We start from the raw sequence: 7,517 nt of genomic DNA, 5'->3' as shown, positions 1-7,517 counted from the left end.
GAAGGAAAACATCCATAGAGTACATCCATGCAAAAGAAAAGAAAACAAAAAGCACTCAAACCCATGGCTGTTGAGTCGATTCCGACCTATAGCAACCCTATGAACACAGTCTAACTACCTGATGGGGTTTCCAAGGAGCAGCTGGTGGATTAAACCTGCTGATCATTTAATTAGCAGCCAAAGTCTTAACCACTACACCACCAGAGCTCCATGGAAAAGAAAGCATTAATGTAATAGTATAAAGAAGTCGCAGTGGAGATTCATGATCAGAGGAGTTATTTGTGAAAGAGCACCTTAAAACTGGGGTTAATGGCATGACCGACTGGTGGAGGTTTGAATTGAAACTTCCCTTTGTGCATTATCCCATTTTTTCTTCTGCTTTCAAAATACATGAACCCCACCTTAAGTGAACAACTATGTAGTCATATGATAAAAATATTTTTGATCTGAGAAAAATCCCTTGTAACTGATGTATGACAAAATTGTGGTTTATGCATAAGCAAGTGATAAGAATGTTCCAGAAAGGGAAAGACGAGAGTATTCCCTGAAATGATGTTGATGCATGCCATTTGTCTCCCCAAAGCTGTGATCATTCACTGACATTATGAAAGGTTTATTTACACCTTATATGTATCTCAGGGAGCCTGGGTGGTAAAGTGGTTAAGAACTTGGGTGGTTAAGAACTTGGCTGCTAAAGAACTTTCCTGAATAAAGCACATGCTTCAAAGGCCAGCGTAGCAGGGGTGGGGGTTTGGGGACAATGGTTTCAGGGGACATTTGGTCAATTGGCATAATAAAATCTATTAAGAAAACATTCTTCATCCCATTTTGGAGTGTGGCATCTTGGGCCTCAAATGCTAGCAAGCACCTATCTAAGAGGCAATAACTGGTCTGAACCACGTGGAGCAAAGGCGAATGAAGAACAGCAGAGACTGGAGGTAAGTATGAGCGCAAGAGTCAGAATGGGCCACAAAAGTCACAAACTACATCAGCCTGAGACCAGAAGAACTAGATGGTGCCTGGCTACAACCGATGACTGCCCAGACAGGGAGCACAACAATGAATCCCTGAAGGAGCAGGACAACAGTGAGATGCAGACCTCAAATTCTTATAAAAAGACCAGACTTATCGGTCTGACTGAGACCAAAGGGACCATGGAGATCATAGTCCCCAGGCCTTCTGTTAGCCCAAGGCAGGAACCATTCCTGAAGCCAATTCTTCTCACAGGGATTGGACTGGACTGTAAGACAGAAAATGATACTGCTGAGGATTGGGCTTCTTGGATCAAGTAGACACTGCGATTATGTGTGCAGCTCCTGTCTGGAGGGGAGATGTAAAGGGTGAGGGGGACAGAAGCTGGCTGAATGGACACGGAAATACACGATGGAGACAAAGAGTGTGCTGTCTCATTACCGGGACAGTACCTAGGAGTATATAGCAAGAATAGGTTTTGTGTGAGAGACTGACTTGATTTGTAAACTTTCACTTAAAGCACAATAAAAATATTCAAAAAAGAAAAGAAAAGAACTTGGCTGCTAACCAAAAGGTCAGCAGTTAGAATCCACCAGCCTCTCCTTGGAAATCCTGTGGGACAGTTCTACTCTGTCCTATAGGTCGCCAACAGTCTGAATCAACTTGACAACAACAGGTTTACCTATCTCATCTGTGGTCCCTAGCCCTCATGCATAAAAATACTTCTCTTCTTTCAGAGTTTGAAGACCTCCCAGTGATTCACTGACCTGGGTTGTTGTTGTTGTTACCTATTCCGCAATAAAACACTATCATTTCTCTTCTTAGAAAATTCTCCTTACATTGACGCTTTGAGAGACCTAACAAGTGTCCGCTGGATTTGTTTGCTCCTACTACTCTCTCTACCTTGCTCACTCTGCTGCAGTTACAATTGGCTTCTTGATCCTTTTTGCATACAGCAGGCACACTGCAGTCTCAGGACTCTTCACACTGAATCTTGTGCCCAGAACTGATGGGGACCTCGCTTCCTCCTATGGCTAACTACTGCAGCGGGTGCACAATGTATTCTAAATAGAAAACTGAGGACCTGCCAAGGTGCTGTGGGCGGACAAGGAAGCAAGTCATCTATGCTATTCTGGTAATTTAAAATCTGGGGTTGAAAAGGCAACGTGAAGCTTATGGCGTTGGTTGAAACGTAAGCATATGCAGATGAAGAGTTTGTGGAGGAAATTCAGAATTCACAAAAGGAAGGACCAGTCTGTTTCCGCCAGGTTTCGAACCGGGGACCTTTCGCGTGTTAGGCGAACGTGATAACCACTACACTAAGGAAACCCGTTTGCTGCTACCTTGTTGCTTGAAAGATGCTTAATCTGAAATTTGTGCCTTTGTATCAGGATGTGTCGTCAGGATTGAACAGTATTTTTCTCCCCTCACACTTTCCGATTCTTACAATCAACAATATCAGAACAAGATAAATCATAGCCAAGCACACGCTACTCCCAATGACCCAATCCCTTTCCAAGCACGAGGTAGAAAAATCTTGGGCGAGTTCCAATGACTTTCTTCATAAGTTCTAGGCTCATTTCTTTGGCGGTGCAAGGCGTAATTATCTTCATCTCCAGGTGTCCCAACTGGAACCTTTAGGAACTAGTACGAACCATCTGAGCTCAGTAGGCTTCTGCACTTTGTGCCCCGGCAGTAGCGGGAGCGATTGAGGTCCACAGTGCATGGTGTCAGGCTGTGCCCAGTTCTGCGTCGTGGCCGTGGTGTGGACTTTGTGGAAGTGAAATTTGTGGCGAGTGAGTTGATTAGACGTCAAATGAACTTCTCTTCAGTTGTGTCTCACTCATACCCGATAAACTCAGTGTCCGATACCTTTTAATCTGTTTTATAGCGGGTAAATGACCTTCATGATGTACCTGACTCTTCTTTCTTCTTCACTCCATTTCAACTGTCTTAAATCACTGTCTTTGCCCAGAATGTTGGAAAAAATTAGCTTTCTACTAGGTTCTAAATTAAACTTTCCGAAGGCAAAATCTTGGTGAAAGTGCTCACCAGCGAAAATGTGCTTGTCCCGGAAGTATTAGAAACTCTTGACAGGAGAGCTTTCTCAGCCTCTGAGAAAGGTCACATTATGTCTCCTTCTGTGGCAGCGAAAACACGAACTGATGAAAATATTGTGGGTAAGGAAGGGAAAAGCATGCTTCTTTCTTATTAGCACAATCTCAAGCCTGCCTATTTTTTTTTTGAGATCTGATCAGCAGTATAAACAGACATCCCATTTGACACACATGTTAGTTTGTTAACTTCTCTCAAAAATTGCTTTAATGTTTATTTTAAAGAAACTATTGAGCAGTCCAATCCCATCGTGGTCACTGGAACTACCTGATGTCCTTAGGGAAATGGCAAACTAGAAAAAGGGAAGGGACACCTCAATTGATCATGAAGACAAATGTTCCCACAGTGATTTAGTAATAACAAACTTACTGAGTAGAATGACGGATACGAATCACAGTGTTTCCTCACAGAAGCACAGAAGAGAGGCATCATCCCGAGTCCTAATGATCACAACTTGCTGGACTAATTGTTGGCTAATCTATACTTCCTTGGATTTAAAAAATAAGTAAAGTTGTTGAAGAGCAGTTGAATGGAGGGGAAATTCAAGCCTTGGGTGAATATGGAATAGAGAGTAAGTGGAGTGTGGGAAGCTCCAGTTGTAGGTTTCAATCAGAGTGTGCAGAAAAGAGAAACTAAGTTGAATAATAGGTGCAGAAACAGGGAGGTCAGGGAGGGTCCTTCACAGTAGGGAGGTTAGATTTTAATCTGAATGTGGTGAGTAGGAAAGAAGTGACTGTTTTATAGGAACATGACATTGCCTGTTTTGATCCAAAGACCTCTTTGGCTTTTGAGTAAGCACTGGAATGTCTCAGAGCTCAATCCTTAGGCCTCTTCTCTTCTCCATTTATTGTAAGCCCCTGGCTAAGCTCATTATCTAATGACTTACATTTCCCATAGTCTTCAACTGAGTGCCGTTGTGTACCTCTAGCCTAATGGATATCTTCTCTTTGAAGTCTTACAATAAGCATTTTATAGTTAACATATCCCAAACCGAGTTTCATATCTATCCTCTGAAACTGATCCAACCGTATTGATCCCTGTCTAACTTAACTGCAACTCTCTTCCTCCAGCTGGTTAGGACTAAGAATTTGCATCTTCACTGATTCCAGTTTTGCTCTATTCCCCAGATCCAGTCACTCAGAAAACTTTCATTGCTTTATCTTTAAAATGTATCTGGAATTAGGCCACTCCTTCACACTTTAATTCCTTCTAGCATTCCCCAAGCCGTAATATTCTCGGATGTGGAGTATTATTAGTATTTCTTAATATGTCTTGAGCTTTCCTCCATTTACTTTAAAAAGGTGCTTTCTACAGAACGCTTAGGGGGGGTCCTTTTTAAAACCCCAAGAGGACTCCTTATTGTACTCAATGCTTGAAATCCAGCAATGGCTCCTTACTGCACTCAAAAAAATAAAATAAAAAAAGAAAGAAAAAGTGAAAATTCTTATACTGACCGCAAGGCGCTGCGTAATCTCCCTGCTCCCCTCTCAATTTCCTCTCTGGTCTTTTCTGCTATTACTCTCCCCATTGCACTGTGCTGTAGTTACTCTTGACTTTCTTGCTGTACTTTAAATACACCAGACATCATTCTGGTATATAATGCACCAGACATCCTTCTCACAATATTAATAACATCATGTTAATTAGACCAAATGAACAACACATTTGACATGAAAAAAAAAATCGATGGAGACTCCTAATAACATTGGTCTTCACCCTGAAGGCCCTAGTGTCTCACTTCAGAGGAGCTCTTTTCTCCTAGAATTTGAAATCTTCACTTGGCATGAAGCAGTAAATCCCTCTCTCTGGATTCTGAAGGGAGCCTGATCCACTGCCCCTGCAGCCTGGGATTTCTGGGGGAGGCACCTCATTCTGTTGACACCCATCTCCACCCACTTGGAGTCCAGGGAATCAAAGACAATTGGGGTGCTGGGAGGGGCTGGCAAGCTCTGGGCGTGGAGGGATCACCTGGGTGTCAATGTCTCTAGGGACACACTGTCTTGCTTTCAAGCCCAGGACTTCAGGGAGGGCATGAGGTTTTTTGTACATTGATCAAAATACACACACTCAGATGCTGGGTGGAAACCCTGGTGGCAAAGTGGCTAAATGCTAAGGCTGCTAACCAAATCCCCCAGGCTCCACTTAGAAACTCTCTGGGGCAGTTCTACTCTGCCCTATAGAGTCACTATGAGTCAGAATCGCCTCGACCACATCGGATTTGGTTTGGTTTTTATCGGTGGGATTAGAAGGGAGGATCTCTGATACAAAATGAGTTCAGTTCTAACTTTCAAAAAAACAGACATTTCCCACCCGGTTGCAAAGCAAGGCCTTTCCTGCATTGGGCAAATGCGATAACCGCATTTACAAGGAAACTTCCTTTCAGTCGCAACTTCTCTACACAGGATATACTAGAGTTTTTCTAGATAATCTCAAAGCGTGGATAATCTCAAAGCCTTTTCCTTCAGGAAATTTTCACAGTGATGGTGTGATTTTTTCACTCATACTATTTGTGTATTAAAATTACCCACACTCCTTTACTCATAATAGTCAAAGTCTTCCCTCAAGTACCCAGTTCCTTTGTAAACACAAGCAGGCTGGCATGGGGGAAGGGAGGATTTGATTTCAAAAAACTCCTCAATACTGTCCCATGGCAATTTCTCCTGTGTATGCTCTCTAGTGAAAGAAAATGATCCTTTAGGAGCCAGTGTTCAAGGTTCTTAGGACTGAACTCTGGAAGCCCGTAGGTCAGTACTTGGGGCTCGGCAGCTGCAGGGTTATGACCCCGGAATGACAAGCAACTGGGCCAGATATATAGGGGTTTAGGTGGTTTGCAAGACTGGGCTCTATACTGTCCAGCCATGGGGCATCAAACATCCTTATATTTTGCCTGACACACGCCTAGTTCTTTGAAATATGCCTGCGGTTTCCTTGTTTCATTTATTTGATTTATTGGAGGAGAATGTAAACACTGATATACTTTTCTTTCTTCTATCCTTCCTTTTCAATATGTGTTGGAATCCAAAACCCTATACCTGGAGATTTAATCCCATTTTGGAATCAGTTTTCCCCTAACAGACCTTTTGTTTTCTGCTTAGGTAGGAGTGAGCTGCCTTTTTCCAGGCTCTGCCTTAAGCATCACTTGGCATGGCTGACCCACACATTTGTGCTGAGTTTAGAGATGGCATTTGCCCCCAGATCAGCCCACAGAATATGATGGTGTCTGTGCTTCTTCTCCACCCCAGTGTCCCTTTTTGTTCTGGGGGTGCCTGGGAAAGAGAGAGCAGCTTGACACGTCCGAAATAATCTGAGCGTTTTGAACTCCACTGTTAGAAAATTGCAGTTAACGATTAAAGGAATATATTTTCTTTTTAGCAAAATCTAGAGACTTCTTCTGTTTTTCTAGGACCTGATCATTGCAAACATGATTTACTGTACGCCTTTTCCCAATTGTGAACTTAGTTTATTGAGCCAGCCACCCTGCTGTGCGGGCACCGGGGATGCCAGAAGGGTGAAGAACGAGATAATACAGTTCTCCTAAGCAGCTAATGACAATAAAATCGCAAAATGGACCAACAGAGATTCACACCGCAGGACTTTTCCACGAAGCACAGAGAAGTGGCATCACCCCAGGATACAGGAGCCAGCAGGGCAGATCCGCCTAGGAGGTTCCTTCCCATCTGGAAAGAAATCCTCACCCCCTGAGCTGAGAACAAATCAACCAAATCCTTCGGTGGGGATGGCGGGGGTGGGGTGTCTCTAGTGAATGTTTCTGTCCGGACGAAATCCACGAGCTCCAGAACGTCTAATGTTCCAGAGAAGGAGCGAATTCATTCCTGCTGGAGGTAGAGTGTTTGTGTTTCTTTTTCTCCTTGCGGAAGTGCGGAAAGGGGAAATAGAAAACATAAAGAGAAGGTTGAAAACATAGTGTCATTTAGTCATAGTTAAGATTATGTAAAAGAGAGTATCCTTTGGATGCGTGAAGAGGGAAGGAGCAATCTTTGTGCATTCTGAATGTGGAGGAAACATTGCACGGGTGGCTGCTTAGCTCAGCTAGCTAGAGTGTTGGTGGTAAAGCTGAGTTCTTCCTTGGCCCCTAAGGGGTTCTATCACCTTAGGGGCCAAGGAAGAAGTTGCTTTTCCATTAAAAAGATTTTGCTGTCCTTCCTTTGCACTCAGCTGAGCTTTGAAAATAGCCTCTGTGACATCAAATCTGGATCAAATGTTGACTTAATTTCCTTAATCCTCAGTAGTCACACGTATACCCGCTTTGCTCCCCCTCTAACGGGGGTGGGAGGAAAAAAAAAAGGCAAAACAGTTTTTTTGGAACAAGTGACATAAACCCTTAAGATAGAAATTTTAGTGAAGAAAACCAGACTGGGAGTGGGGATGGTCTTGGGGATGGGGTGTGCGTCTGATGGTGGCTGTCCATT

General features: G+C 43.3%; 1 non-coding gene across 1 annotated transcript; it reads right to left on the bottom strand.

Moving 5' to 3' along the window:
* Window positions 1-2,228: 2,228 nt before the first annotated feature.
* Window positions 2,229-2,301, bottom strand: TRNAV-AAC (transfer RNA valine (anticodon AAC)). The gene has a single exon. It is a non-coding gene; the product is annotated as a tRNA-Val (tRNA).
* Window positions 2,302-7,517: the final 5,216 nt, after the last annotated feature.

The sequence above is a fragment of the Elephas maximus genome, chromosome 1 (assembly GCF_024166365.1).
Source record: "Elephas maximus indicus isolate mEleMax1 chromosome 1, mEleMax1 primary haplotype, whole genome shotgun sequence".
Taxonomy (NCBI): Eukaryota; Metazoa; Chordata; class Mammalia; order Proboscidea; family Elephantidae; genus Elephas; species Elephas maximus.
Note: the sequence above shows the minus strand (reverse complement) of the source record. Positions and strands in the feature narration are given on the sequence as shown.